Source organism: Hordeum vulgare, chromosome 1H (assembly GCF_904849725.1).
Source record: "Hordeum vulgare subsp. vulgare chromosome 1H, MorexV3_pseudomolecules_assembly, whole genome shotgun sequence".
NCBI lineage: Eukaryota > Viridiplantae > Streptophyta > Magnoliopsida > Poales > Poaceae > Hordeum > Hordeum vulgare.
In genome coordinates, this window is record NC_058518.1 from 61,420,599 (window position 1) to 61,436,703 (window position 16,105).

The following is a 16,105-nucleotide window of genomic DNA, read 5'->3' on the forward strand; positions in this document are numbered from 1 at the left end:
CTCCTCCGTTGTAGTCCTCGCACTTCAGGGTGTTTGAGAACCGGATGATCAAAACATGGTCTTCCAAAGGGTTCCTCTGAGTCACTTTTGGTGCCCATCCAATGCTACCGTTCTTCTACATCTCGTAGCACCGCCTGTCCAGAGTCACCACGATGTCCAACCAAACCAGAGCCCATAATGTCATGGCACTTCCCCATGCATACCGGGTCATCCACTGGTTACTCCAGGGTGCCCATCTAAACCATCCTTCACCCAAAAGTGTATTGCATCACGAGGTCTTGGAAATCTTGAAGTCTTCATGTCTTGATTATTAAGTTCTCACAACACTCCTGATAAACACTCAACCAAACACCCTGTCTACTAAAAGCATAGAAAAATAAAATTAACATCCAGGGCCAAGTAACAAGGGGTGATGGGTGCCTACCACATGATTCTACATCAAGAACCAAAGTTACAAGTACCTACTTTGCATGCAATGGGTGGAGAAGGTTGAACTAAATGTATACAAAACCACAAGTAAAACATGATCAACGTGACTTGCCTTGTTGACGACTTTCGAACTCGAGCGCCTCTAGAGAACAAGCTTCCCACTCTGGATGATCTAATGAAACAATAATTTCACACAATAAGCATCACAACAACAAGTAAATAAAATAAAACAAAAATCAAAAAGTAGCTAGATCAAAAGAGAACAAAAGTAACCTACAAGAACTAAGACAGATTCTGTTTTGTTGAAAATCCTAAGTTAAAATATTCTAAAAATTCTGAAATTAAACCTAGTGATAAATAAGATCACTAGTGATCAGTAGCAAAAAGAATCAACTAAAAACCTATTTTTAAACTCCAGATATTCACAAAACAAGGTTTGAATCAAATATGTTTAAATTCAAAATTAAGATATTCAAACATGGTCAAACTTTATATCTACACAAACTACATAAATTTGTGACACAATGCAAAAAAGAAACATCTAATTTGGAGTTATAACCTAAAAGTTAGAGCAAAAACAAAACAAAAACTTTATTTTTTTAAACAGAAACAGAAAGTAAAAATTTTAGTCTGACGAACAGGGTGCTACATGGCAGATTACAATTGGCGGGGAGTGTGCACTGAGGGTGCCTAACTAGCGGATGGCCACAACTTAACGAAAAACTCTTCGGTTAAAGTCTAACTAACAGAAAACCAAAGGGTTTTCTTAACAAAACCGAAGGGGTAAGTGTGATCTAATCTGGTCCATCTGCTGCAGATCTAACGGCTGAGGAAAACCAAGGGAGTGCTCACCGTGGCTAGAAGGGATTCCGGTGAGTTCGCCGATGGCCGAAGGCGTTGGGGCAGCTGGGGGAGCTTCCAGTGGTTGTGGACGACGGCGGAGGCGTCCAAGCGGTGGAGGAGGGGCTCCGGCGGCGGCTGGTGGTGCCTGCTGGGGCTTGGGGCATCGAACGGGAGCGACAGAAGCTCTGTAGAGCTTCGGCTCCGGCCGAAGTCCGGCGGTGGCTTGTGGCGGCGTGGGGCATGGGGAGGGGCGGGTCTCGGGTGGAACGGGGTGCGGGGAGGGGCGGGGTATAAATAGGGGGCTTGGTGGTTGAAGAGAGGAAAGATGGATGGTGATAATGATCATGAAGCTTCAGATCAAGTTACTGTCGGGCCTCGCAGGTCGACAAGAGCACGTACCGCTCCTAACTACTACGGGAATTCTGTCTTGTCAATCACGTTATTGGAGAACCTGCGAAATATGGAGAAGCAATGGTGGGCCCAGATTTCAACAAATGGTTAGAAGCAATGAAATCTGAGATAGGATCTATGTATGAAAACAAAGTATGGACTTTGGAAGTATTACCTGAAGGTCGAAAAGCTATTCAGTACAAATGGATATTTAAGAAGATGGACGCAGACGGTAATGTGACCGTTTATAAAGCTCGACTTGTGACAAAGGGTTTTTCACAAATTCAAGGAGTTGACTACGATGAGACATTCTCACCCGTAGCGATGCTTAGGTCCGTCTGAATCATGTTAGCAATAGCTGCATTTTTCAATTATGAAATCTCGCAGATGGATGTCAAAATGGTGTTCCTTAATGGGTTTCTTAAGGAAGAGTTGTATACGATGCAACCCAAAGGTTTTGTCGATCCAGAGAATGCTGACAAAGTGTGCAAACTTCAGCGGTCCATTCATGGACTGGTGCAAGCATCTCGGAGTTGGAATCAGCGCTTTGATGAGGTGATCAAGGCGTTTGGGTTTATACAAGTTTTTGGAGAAGCTTGTATTTACAAGAAAGTCAGTGGGAGCTCGATAGCATTTCTAATATTATATGTGGATGACATATTGCTGATTGGAAACAGTGTAGAGTTTTTGGAAAGCATAAAGGATTACTTGAATAAAAGTTTTTCAATGAAGGACCTAGGAGAAGTTGCTTACATATTGGGCATAAAGATCTATAGGGATAGATCGAGACGCCTGATAGGACTTTCACAAAGCACATACCTTGATAAAGTTTTGAAGAAGTTCGAAATGGAACAATCCAAGAAGGGGTTCTTGCTTGTGTTACAAGGTATAAAGTTGAGTAAGACGCAATGTCGAGTAACTGCAGAAGATAGAGATGAGTGTCGTCCCCTATGCTTGGACTATAGGGTCTATCATGTATGCAATGTTGTGTAAAAGACCGGATGTTAGCCTGGCCATAAGTATGGCAGGCAAGTTTCAAAGTGATCCAGTAGTGGAACACTACCCGGCGGTCAAGAGTATTCTGAAGTACCTGAAAAGGACTAAGGAAATGTTTCTCGCTTATGGAGGTGGCGAAGAGCTCGTCGTAAAGGGTTACGTCGATGCAAGCTTTGACACTGATCCGGATGACTATAAGTGTCAAACCGGATACGTATTTATTCTTAACGGGGATGCGGTAAGCTGGTGCAGTTCCAAGCAAAGCATCGTTGTGCGAAGCGGAGTACATAGCTGCCTCGGGGGCGGCTAAGGAGGGTGTCTGGATGAAGCAGTTCATGTCAGATCTTGGAGTAGTGCCAAGTGTACTGGACCCAATCAATATGTTCTGTGACAACACTGGTGCCATTGCTCTAGCCAAGGACCAATGTTTCACAAGAGGACCAGACACATAAAGCGACGCTTCAATGCCATCTGCGATTACATCAAGGAGGAGGACATAAATATTTGCTAAGTGCACATGGATCTAAATGTTGCAGATCCACTGACTAAACTTCTTCCACGAGCAAAGCATGATCAACACCGGAACTGTATGGGTGTTAGATTCATTACATTGTAAATCACATAGAGATGTGAAGCTAGATTATTGACTCTAGTGCAAGTGGGAGACTGTTGGAAATATGCCCTAGAGGCAATAATAAAATAGTTATTATTATATTTCTTGTTTCAAGATAATAGTTTATTATCCATGCTATAATTGTATTGAATGGAAACATAAATGCATTTGTGGATATATAGACAAAACAATATCCCTAGTGAGCCTCTAGTTGACTAGCCTGTTGGTCAAGGATGGTTAAGGTTTTCTAGCCATAAACACGTGTTGTCACTTGATGACGGGATCACATCATTAGGAGAATGATGTGATGGACAAGACCCAAATTATAAACGTAGCATATGATTATGTCATTTTGTTGCCATTATTTTCTGCATGTCAAGTATATACATTCTTATGACCATGAGATCATGTAACTCACTGACACCGGAGGAATGCCTTGTGTGTATCAAACGTCGCAATGTTACTGGGTGACTATAAAGGTGCTCTACAGGTATCTCCGAAGGTATCCTTGAGTTAGCATGGATCAAGACTGGGATTTATCACTCCGTGTGATGGAGAGGTATCTCGGGGCCCACTCGGTAATACAACATCACAAACAAGCCTTGCAAGCAATGTGACTAAAGAGTTAGCCACGGGATCTTGTATTACGGAACGAGTAACGATACTTGCCGGTAACGAGATTGAAATAGTTATGTCGACACCGACGATCGAATCTCGGGTAAATAACATACCGAAGGACAAAAGGAATGATATACGGGATTATGTGAATCCTTGACATAGAGGTTGAACCGATAAGATCTTCGCATAATATGTACGATTCAATATGGACGCCCAGGTCCCGCTATTGTATATTGACAGGAGAGTGTCTCGGTCATGTCTACATAGTTCTCGAACCCGCAGGGTCTGCACACTTAAGGTTCGGTGACGTTTTCGGTATAGTTGAATTATTTATGTTGGTAATTGGATGTTGTTCGGAGTCCCGGATGAGATCTCGGACGTCACGAGTGTCTCCGGAATGGTCCGTAAACGAAGATTGATATATAGGATTGTTGCATTTGGCTTCCGAAAAGATTTCGGGCATTACCGGTAAAGTGCCGGGAGTGAGGAATAGGTTCCGGGGTTTTACCGGGAGAGGCCACCTGATGGGGAAATGTACCTAGGGTAGGGTCACAAGCCTGGCCTTAATGTCCTACCCAAGGGTACCTCATTATTAGGCCAAGGGTCGCATAGAAGATTCCGACTGGATGGACATGGCACCTAAAAATTCACTCGATACACAAACACTCGGACTACATTCCCATCCACTCGACAACCAGTATCCACTCGGAATGGTTCCAGTCGACATTGAAGACCAGAAGCCACCCCCACGAAGGCCAACGGACATACGTTGAGCCAATGGTCTTTAATAACACTTATTACTTGCATACATTATCAGTAACGTATATCTTTAACTCATATTGATCGAGCCGTTAGATGTTGAGGCCTTGATGAGGGGTAGCGTACTCTATATAAGCCACCCCTCCCCTTTGGCACAAGGGTTCGCACCCCGGTATATCGTCCTCCAACTTCCAATCGGCGTCAGCGACATCTCTTCTCAGGCGGTCATTAAGACAATACTGAGGTATATCGTACTCCGGTACTTAATATCGCAGCAGCAGCTAAGATAGCAGATTCAATTCAGCCGTCAGATTCAGAGGCAGGTCGAGGCTTAAAGCAGATTCACGCTTTGCTTCAAGCAGAACAGCAGCAGAACTCTGTTGTATCGCAATTACTCAATAGATTACACAGTAATTCACGTAGAGCGGATACAATCCATTCAATTTACAGTCCAGGTTCACCCAAGCGTCGCAGAGATGGAGTCCACCGAGAGTATCAGCACCGAGACTAGGGTTGGAACCAGTTTCCCCCTCGTTATCACCACGATGACCACCGTCGAGTGCATTCTCCTCCGCGGAGCGGCTCGTATGTGTCCCGAAACTACGATGACCAACACCCGTTCGGTGACGAGCAGAATCCCGAATTTGATGCGAGAGATGTACTTGCACAAAGAAGGATAGACAAAGGCAAAGCCTACAGAGATGGTCTCTCTCGAGATCATCCGAGTGGAAGTGGCACCGCAGTTTCTGGTCCCGAGTGTTTCAGCAGGGCAATCCGCTCTGCCGATATTCCTCCCAACTTCAGGTTGGCGACTGGAGTCAGCAAGTTCACAGAAGATTCCAAGCCCGAAACGTGGTTGGTTGATTATCGAGTTGCAGTATAGATTGGCGGCGGCAACGACAACGTTCCGATGAAGCACTTGCCCCTGATGCTGGATGGTTCGGCCGGTGCATGGTTGTATCAGCTGGCACCCTCAAGCATATATTGTTGGGCAGATTTGGCCCGAGTGTTCATCAAGACCTTCGAGGGCACTTGCAAGCGCCCTGCCAACCTTTCTGAGTTACATCATTGCGTACAAAAGCCAAGTGAGTCCTTGCATGATTACATCCAGCGCTGGACCACTCTCCACCACACAATGGAGAATGTTACCGAGCACCAAGCAGTATGCGCCTTCAAGGAAGGTGTCAGGTACCGAGAATTATATCTAAAGTTCGGTCGGTCAGGCAACATGTCAATGAGCAAAATGATGGAAATAGCGACCCGTTATGCAAACGGGGAAGAAGAAGACCTCCTTCATAGCGGCAAAGGTAAAGCAGTCGACAACACTGACGCCAATTCCAATCGAAAACAGAAGCGGAAGGATGAAAACGCCACACCAGCAGAATTTTCTATTTGCAAACATGCATTTAGCGTATATGCATTTAAGAGGTCAAAGAAGGTATCACCCTAGCAGTATTTGTTTGAAGTGGCACCAAAAGAATTATGCTCAAGTAAACTTCTTGGTAAAGACTAGCAGATGTTCCTACGCCCACTCAGCCGGAAAAAGTAGTGATGTACACTTATAAAATTATCTGCTTAATTCATATATTTTTTGCTCATATATTTTGTTACCCTTCCCTCATTGTTCATGATATGTCCACAATTTTAGCTCTGTAGTACTTCCATTATTATATACTTCAACGGCAATTGGTGCCAACGTATGTTGTGGGCAATCAGGAACAAGTGATATATATTTTAGATTATCATAGTATATATAATTGTGAAAATCTTGATTCTATAGAACTTCTATCTCTGGTGAGAAAAAAAGGTTTCTATAGCGTTTTGTCCATGTCTAATTAAATCATTAGATCACCTATTGAATACATACCATATTACCTTTTTGTCTTGCAGAAACAAATTACTTCCATATATTGTGATGCTTTCCGTATTTGTTTGATCCTAGGAAACAACCAAGTGCATGCGGTGCCGAGGCAATAAATTTACCACGTACTTAGTGTACTTATTGTTTGAGAAATAGACATTGAGGATCGCTTTTACATATGTTTTATAAACCCTGTTGGGATGCTTTGCAGGAGATACTGAACATAATTCCTGACCCGTGACAACACTTTTTTTTTGCCTTATCTCCATCTCAGAGATCTACCTTCTATCAACAGGTATCTATCACTCCCTTCTACTTGCAAGACAGAAATATTATCTGTAGTTCAAATGGTGAAATCCATATAAGTTTTAAAATTATGTCCCGTTAATTGTTCCATTTGCTAGAGAAAGTGATAACTCAAAACTGTTATGGAGCTGATGTAAATTTAGTTGGCCACAATGGCTCATAAGTTCATTCCTTACTACATATATAGGCCAGTTAATCTTAATTTAGTGTAAGCTACTATTTTCTATAGATTGGAATGTTGATGAGTCACCCAAAAGGTGTTTGCATTCATGCAGTAACTTTCTAACTCATACCTACATTCTACTATATCTTTTGATTTTGAATGTGTGCACGTGAATTTTAGATAGAAATTTATTGGCGTGGGCAACGGACACAACAACGAAACTACTATATGAAGAACTAGAATGCATCTGTGTTGAAGATGATGATAATCCTAATGCTAGGAAGACAATGGAGACTGCTACACATGTCCCTTCATTCCTCCGGAGCAATAAAGAAGATATGGCAGCCGGGGGTTCAATTGTATCACCCACACTTGGTATACACACATGAATATGGTTACAAGTCAAATCACATATTGTGCTCCTTTCACAATCTAATGTAGGACCAGTTAACTGTTAGTCATTCTAACATGTTTGACTTAGATGAAGCTTCAATGTACCTTTCATTCTCTTTATGTGCTCATTTTAATAACAGTTACTAGGTTCTAGGGCTGGAGTTGTAACTGAATGAAGCTTCATTGTAAATGGATTTGTAGTGGAGTTGAAGGCCGGACTATTTTATGTGGTGCATGTTTGTAAAGTTTCTGCAATGATGCTTATTGCTGAAATGTCCGAAACCATTTATCATAATGTTTTTTTCGTCACAATTATCTACGATGCCTAGTGTATGAAAACTGTGTAAAAAAAAGGCCTGGTCCGAGATAAAAAATAGTAATGGGCTGAAATATCAAATATTGATCTGAATTGTTGGGCTTGGCCCATTTAGGTGTCTGATTTGGATAGGGCTAGTAAAATTGTGACCTAATTTTTCAGTCATTGGTGATCCGCCATGTCATCACCTTAACCACGTGGATGATGCCATGTCAGATCCTACATGGTTCAGGTACACATGTATTGACCAAAAAAATTGGTCAAAGATTTTATGACTTAAGTTTTTTGGTCAAAGAATACTTGACCAAAATATTGAAAAGGTCATGTTTGTTCGTTCTTGACGGCCAATTGTTGACCCTCTGAATTTGGTCAAAAAAAGATCGTAATATGATACCAATGACGATTCTTTAACCAAAATGGTGGGTTATTATCGATCATATTTCTTGTAGTGTGAGATGGCCATACGCAATCCGTGGAGGAGCGCTTCATATTCAGCCTCGTTGTTGAAGGAATCAAAATGAATCTGGAGAACATAGTTGAGCTTGTCACCTTTTGGGCACACCAATACCACACCAGCACCGAACCCATTCAACATTTTAGAGCCATCAAAGAATATGGTCAAGTGTGTCGAGTGAATTTGAGTTGGTTGTTGTTGTTCCACCCACTCGGCGATGAAATCAGCAAGTGCTTGAGACTTGATAGCTTTCTTTGCTTCGAACTTGATGTCAAAGTATAAGAGCTCGATGGCCCATTTGGCCAGGCGACCACATGCGTCCCGATTGTTCGGAATCTCTGACAAAAGGAGCATCGTTGACGACTGATATCGAATAATCTTGAAAGTGGTGCGCCACCTTCTTCGCTAATAAATATATTCCACAGAGGAGCTTCTGGTAATGAGGGTACCTTTGCTTCGAAGGGGTCAGCATTTCAGAAATGTAGTAGACTGGGTGCTGGACTTTGTAATCCTTGACTTCCTCTTCTCGCTCGATAGTCAGAATTGTGCTAACGACTTGGTTAGTAGTTGTGATGTATAAGAGCAAGGGTTCTTTGTTGTGCGGAGAAGCAAGCACCGACTGGGTGGAAAGCAGGGCTTTTACCTCGACAAACACTGCTTCTGCCTCGTCATTCCACTCGAACACATCGGACTTTTTCATGAGTCGATACACAGGCAATGCCTTCTCACTGAGACGAGAAATGAACCGACTCAACGCAGCCAGGCAGCCTGTGAGCCTCTGGACATCGTGCACACGCACAGGGATTTTCATTCGGACGATGGCGGCGATCTTCTCGGGGTTGACATCGATCCCACGTTCAACTTGATATCATACTTTCTTACGTTAGCGAATGTTTCTGACAAGTCAATCAGCAGGTCGGAATCTTTGCGGGACTTGACCAAAATATCATCCATATATGCTTCGACATTTCGACTGATTTGATCAATCAGGCACTTCTGAATCATACGCTTGAAAGTATCGCCAGCACTCTTCAAACCGAAAGGCATGGTGATATGACAAAAACACCCGAAAGGGGTGATGAAGTCCGTTTTTATTTCATCTAGACCAAACAGACGAATCTGATGGTAGCCAGAGTATGCATCAAGAAAGAATAAACGCTCGCACCACGCGGTCAAGTTGACAATTAGATCGATGCGGGGGAGCGAAAAGTGATCTTTTGGGCAGACCTTACTGTATCGATTTCAAGAATATCCACATACGAAGGGACTTGTCCTTCTTGGGGACCATGACGACGTTTGCGAGCCACTCGGAGTGGTAAACCTCGCGTATGAACTTGACCTCCAAGAGTCGAGCCAACTCCTCGCTGATTGCTTTCCGTTTCTCTGCTACAGACCGACACAAATGCTCTTTAACAGATTTTTCCTGAACATCCACTCTCAATCGGTGCTCAGCCAGTTCCCAAGGCACACCCATCATGTCAGCAGGCTTCCATGCAAAGATGTCCCAGTTCTCACGGAGGATCTCGATGAGCTCGACTTCCTATTTGATGTCAAGTGTTGTTGAGATGTTGGTCGGGGCAAAATCAGGATCTGTTAGATGGATGTTTGCTTTTTTTACTTCACCCGCCGACTGAAAAGCGAACTTGAGTAGGGTGATCCGACTGATCGAACGTTACGGGAGTCTGAGACCATTTGAGGTATGAGGGCGTGGTCGGAACTGCCATATTGACCTATCTGTTTATGACCTTCAACCGACTTCTGCTCGCTACATCAGCAAAAATCATCAAGGTGGCATTGATAGCTGGAAAATCTTCTTTATCTTCTTCATCCTCCTTCTTAGGAGTCTTCTCACTCGACGAATTATCTTTGAACTGTTGGATCAACAGTCTACACTGACGAGTAGTGTGTTTGGGCAATATTAGATTGCCATCTTCATCTTTCTTCGTGTGGATTGCACACGGTAAATCCAGAACATTTGACTGATTTTTTGACTTCTTGGGGGGAAATTGCCCTTTGGGCTTCCCCTTGAACTTTCCTTGAGCCGTCAGGGTGGCCGCTTCTACCGGAGTGGAACCATCAGCCTTGTGCTTCTGTTTTTGATTGGAATTGCCGCTAGCATCATTGTCAACTGTTTTTCCCTTACCGCTGCGGATGCGGTCTTCTTCTTCAGCATTGGCGTATCGGGCAGCAATCTCCATCATTTTTCTCATGGACATGTCACCTGTACGACCGAACTTCAGATATAACTCTCTGTACCTGACACCAGCCTCGAAAGCGCAGACTCCCTGGTGCTCAGAAACGTTTTCCACCGTGTGATGAAGGGTGGTCCAATGCTAGATATAATCTTTCAAGGACTCGTTCGGCTTCTGCATGCAATGGTGCAACTCGGACAAACCAGCAGGGCGCTTGCACGTGCCCTCGAATGTTTTGATGAACACTCGAGCGAGATCCTCCTAGCAGTAGATGCTAGAAGGATCCAACTGATTCAGCCACGCCCTGGCCGAACCATCCAGCGTCAGAGACAAATGCTTCATGGCGACATTGTCGTTACCAGAGTTTGTTGCTTGAAGTAGAAGAGCCGGCGCCAGAGATCCAGGTGCGACTCGATCCAGGTGTAGGTCGTAGTACGTGAGGAACCGGCGGAACAAGATCCTCATCGGCAGCCCGAGCCCTCGGGCGAAGTGCTCGGCAAACACCACCACCTCGCTGTCTTGCGGGGCCGGAGCTCTCTCTCTCTCTCTCTCTCTCTCTCTCTCTCTCTCTGCGCAGGAGGAGAGCGACGGAGAAGCCAAGGTTCGGGGGAGAAAATGGCACCCTCGGCCCCTCCTCCTGCCCATTTAAACCCTGCACGGGGTAGTGACAGAGAGGATCAGGTGCACACGATCCCCGCTACCCCCGCGCCGCACGGGCGATGTCATTACTCATCGGGTGCACCAACCGTCGCTCCCAATCCATAGAAGCTCCGCGCGCGTGGGCCGACGACGGAGTCGTGCTGGCCCCGCCCCACGGCCATGTCCTGTCACATGCGTTGCTTGTCAGGCCCCGGCCCACGGCATGTCACACGTGGCGTCCTTCCACTGCGCGTCGGACAGCTCGACACGGACCACGCGACGGCCGGCTGCGATCTGGCCCACCTCCTGCTGGCGCGCGGTCCGGTTGCGGCTCCGCGAGCCCGCGGATGAAGAATCCAAGTTGGCGAGGTCCGTCGCTCCTAGCTGGCCGACCTCCCCTGCTTCGGGGACTACTGACGGGGGGTGACCTCGGGGTAGGCTAAATCAAGCATTCCTCCCATCCCTCTTCAAAAAACTAACAAAGGACGACCTCTGCCCACGAAGGGTTGGTTGCGTCTGGCCGGCTGCGCAGCTAGGACGGCTCGAGGCAAAGCCGCGCTCCACACGACAAGACTACTCCGCCGGCGGGCCCCTCGGCCGGCAAGAGAGGCTGCCAGCCGGGTCCCCCGTTACCCGTTATTCTTATTGTAAGCCAGGTGTTGGCCTATAAAGCCCCCTGGTACCACCCCATGCAGGCGATTGGGCGATCACTCGCGCAAACACCCATAAAGGAGAGGCAGAAGGCTATCACCTTCTTCTTCCTCTGTCGCACAGCTCAAGAAGCACCATTGTAATTCCATCCGGTTCATCAACCAAATTAGCAGGACTAGGGGTGTTACCTACCAAGGAGGGCCCCGAACCTGGGTACATCATGTGTCCCGTACCGCTTGTCCCCAATCCCGTTTTCGAAGCCCACCGGCGTCCTTTCGGCTCGTCAAAGCAAATGTGGAAACTTTTTTAACCTCGTATTGATAATATAATACTCCCTTCCGTCCGAAAATACTTGTCCGAGGAATGGATGTATCTAGATGTATTTTAATTCTAGATACATCCATTTCTATCATTTTTGCGACAAGTAATTCCGGATGGAGGGAGTAGAATCTTGAATCCCATGTAAGGATTTGGAATATAACAGTCATTTCATTTTACCATATTGGAATGAAACAGAAGTGCCAACCATTAGCAGTTTCCTGCGGTTAGAGAACACTTACACATGATGTCGCCTTTCACCAAGAATGCAAAACATCTGTTACTGGTTTTGTGTGTCTATCGCTGAGAGTGAAGGGAGAAAGAAAGAGACTAGAATAGAATTAAGGCCGGACACGGGCACTTTTCGAGCTACATGGATATACTAGGCTGGAGAAAGTGATGCCAATCGCATGAAAGCAAATTCTCCAGAATACCACATGAAAGCAAATTCATATAGGCCATTTGTTTGCCATGAAAAGGACGACGGCGAGAGAGCCATGCATGGATCTCGTCCTTAATTACATTTTTAAATCCTGGATAGACTACATTAGGAAGGTAAGAGGCAGCTACAAATGGTTGGGCAATCCTGGTGTAGTCTTGATGAACAATTTATAGTTGATTAAAAAGGTGATTCTAACTGCTGGCCACTGGATCGGTGGGGAAGTGGGCGTGCATGCGGAAATTGTCCATGTGTAGTCACATATACATATCCCAAAACGCATCCACTTCACACAAAAGTAGATACCGTTTGCTTCAGAGTGCATGAGAAGGGGAAATTGGCAAGAGTGCCGTTCCATTGAGCACGGGCACAAACCTCTAAAATCTTCACATAGTTGCAGGATTCAGAACCGAGAACATCAAACGGGCACCGAGATACACAACCGGAAAAAACAAGAGGCAAAGACACACGAAAACAAGTTGAAATCGACACATCACGTATTTTAATCAGGGCGGTAACTAAAGCGCGTGCCCACGCTACGTGGGGAGTAGCATTTCTAGCATGTGTAGTAGAGTGGCATTCGTGTGTGTTGTGTGGCGTGGAATGTATGTCTTCTTGTACTTAGAAAGCACTCCTTGCCGCAAACCCATGGCAAGCAGGCCATGTTACCTCAGATTCTTGCGGATTACGCCATTCTATAGCGCCCACATGCATGCTTTTCCACAGAGGCATGCATTGGGATTTATGTGGGATACAGGAAGCGCAGAATTGGCTACGGACGCACGCATACCACACACGCGCACGGCCGACAGCTAGCCACGGACAGGGACGAGCACGGCTAAAAAGGGTCGACAGCAGTATTCACTTGCTAAACTAAAGCATCTTCTACACATACAGATACAGATAGATTATTCTCTCTACCAAAAGAAGAGATATATACACAGAAAGATAAAAGATGTATCTACACGCACATGCTCGGGACAAGTTTCGCCGAGGCTCCGCGTCGCGGCGTCGTATGAACTCAGGGCAACTTTCAAGGGTTTCATCCATGGTCCGTCCGAATTCAACGGGGAATCGGCGGGCAAGAGGAAGTGGCCGGGTACCCCAGGCCCAGGGTAGCTGCCAACTATTTGCGACATGAACATACTCATTCATAGGAGGTTTGTACAGTAGCTTAGCAGCCTAGCGGCGAGTGCGCGTCGAGTTGGTTGGCACACACGCGCGCGCGCGCTCAGCGTGGTCCCTTTTTCCCTTTGGCCCCCTATAGTATAGTAGCCCCGCTGAATCGTTCGCTCCATCCATCCATCGATGGGCAGCCACTGACTGTGTCTACATGGGAGTAATGGATGGGTGGATTGGGTTGGGTTGGGTTGGACGGTACCCCTACCGACGACGGCCCAGTGTCCTACGACTCTCTCTCTCTCCTCTCTCCCATCTAGAAAGAAAGAAAGAGAGTAGAAGAAATGAAAGGTACGCATGCAGCAGTGTTGGCTTCCACGGGCCCGCCGGGCGTACTACGGGATGCCGTCCGTCCTGTTGTGATGGCTTCTTTTATCCCTCTTGAATCCCGGCTGTACCGATCATTCGTTCATCATCGCCAGGACGGCAGGACCCATGCGTCGCAAAATTTAACGCCTCTTTCTCTCTCATGCATAATAATGCTGATCGTAACAATAGTATTATCATAAGCCCAATTGAGACGGAGTGAGAAAGAATTGAAAAGTGGGCGAGTAAGTCACCTTGGGCCTGTGCCTGTGCCTGTGCCTGTGTGGTGCTGTAGGGAGGGGGTGGACCTATGTCCTGTTGGGGACCCCGGAAAAGATGCCTCTCGTTCATTCGTCAAACTCGCCCTACCCCCGTGATCTTCTAATGCCAGCTTGCTAATCGCCACGCTGCTGCCGTCCCTTATCTCCCACTCTTTCTAGATAATGCATGCACCTGTAAGATACAGATGAAAGGTTCAGAATATCAGAATTACGCCCGCATTTGGCGTATTTAAACGTAGAGTTGCATCCTTACCATGACAGCAGGGTCACCTGGAGTGCGCCAGTGAGCGAGCTGCTAGGGAAGAAAAGCTCAAGAGCCAACAAATTAGTGAGTGAAACAGCTAGAGCAGTGCCCAGCAAAAGGCAGGTTGTTGTTACCTAAAAGTCGGTTTATCCTGGCTCAACCGCAAGTCCTGCTGCATGGAGAAAGAAGGGATGGTGACATTAACCCCCACGGACACGCACCGGTAGGTTTTAATCGTTGCGATACGAAACAAGCGGAGATGTGCTAATTGCTCCAAAACCTCCATAAACAAATACATGCAAGGGTCTATCAGAACAGACAATGCAAGCCTCCAGAACGGATGAGATCCGCTGCATGGGGAATCAAAGGACAAGACGATCAGCTGGAAACCGGACTAAATAAAACGCCCAATCAATCATCAATGGCTTTTGATTCGTGCCCGGCCCGCGTCTTGTTTAATGGGGACGAGTATCGGCCATCACATGGGCACACAAGGATGACATTACGAGACGATCCTAATCATGGAACCATGGATTAAACTCTTTTCCTTTGTGTATTGGACATGCAAGGATGGGAACAATAATACGTGCATGGACTGACTCATTGGGGAATACTACTGTGCCGCGAATATTTGTCCCCCCTCCTATGGACCTATTTTGTATCAGGAAATTGGGAAACAAAGGTTTTTTTTATTTCCATTCTACAATGATCGGCGTATCATCCATTGACGACGCTAGCGACAGTCAGCAGGCAAATCATTATGCTTGGTAGTACCTGTGTCATTATAGAAAGCCCGGTTCTTCACTGATCGCGGACAGGTTGAGCGGCGGCAACGTGCTCCGTCCCGGATTGGAGAAGCAAAGATTTCTGATTGGAAATTGCCTAGCTAGCAGCGAGCTTGCTGCTCCGGGTAAACAAAAGGGAGATGCCCTCTGTCCTGGAATACGAACATCTGGTGCCACCTCTTTCTCCCCAGGACCCCAACTGTGATGATTGATTGACGATGGCTTTTCCCCCACAGAGAAGTGATCCAGTGACTTACCTGAAAAGCAACGGAGATAGAGGACAATGCTTGGGTCTGACACATAAAATCTTGCAGGTGGGGGGAAAACGAGGTGCACATGCACGAACACACAGCAGCAGCAGCTAACAAAGATGAGTTTAATTAGCAGCAGAAGAAAGGTGGGCATGGCCGCCTCCCCCAACCGTGTGTGTGCTTTACCCTGCATGGAACACCCGTGACGTAGAAGTAGCTGCAGAAAAGAAAGGCAACATAAATAAAAAGACAAGGCTTCTAGCAGCAGCAGGAGGAGGAGGAGGAGGAGTGGTGTACACTCGATGCTGCTCTGGGAGGTCGTGGTCATTCGCCATGGGCGGAGCAGGAGCAAGCAGTCCCTTCCCTGATAATGCAGAGGCAGACGGACCCGTTTTACTTTCACTGGCCTGTGCTCAAAGAACACACAAGGAAGGAGAAGATGAATGTACAATTTCTTAAACGAGGCCGCGGCCGCGACAATTAAAATATCGGTGGAGGCGGCTACCCCACCGGTTTTGGCACCAGACATAGATTCTTAGGAGAGATGACGAGACGAGGCGTACCCCCACGCGTAGCCGGAAGCAACCAAGTGAAGAAGGGTTAAACCCCCCTTCGCCTCTCGCAACCACCTCCACCACCACCACCTTTAAAAGAAGGTGCTAAAGGGAGGGGTGTCCTG

At 46.3% G+C, this 16,105-nt stretch overlaps 1 long non-coding RNA gene across 2 annotated transcripts; it reads right to left on the reverse strand.

Annotated features, from left to right (window-relative positions):
* Positions 1–541: 541 nt before the first annotated feature.
* Positions 542–16,078, reverse strand: LOC123424261. Of its 2 annotated transcripts, XR_006621667.1 has the most exons (8): positions 15,990–16,078; positions 15,724–15,833; positions 15,613–15,643; positions 15,165–15,432; positions 14,525–14,562; positions 14,400–14,438; positions 14,120–14,318; positions 542–601 (listed from the first exon to the last, which is right to left on the reverse strand). It is a non-coding gene; the product is annotated as an uncharacterized LOC123424261 (long non-coding RNA). The 2 variants fall into 2 exon arrangements; XR_006621666.1 differs by having other exon boundaries at positions 15,165–15,643.
* Positions 16,079–16,105: the final 27 nt, after the last annotated feature.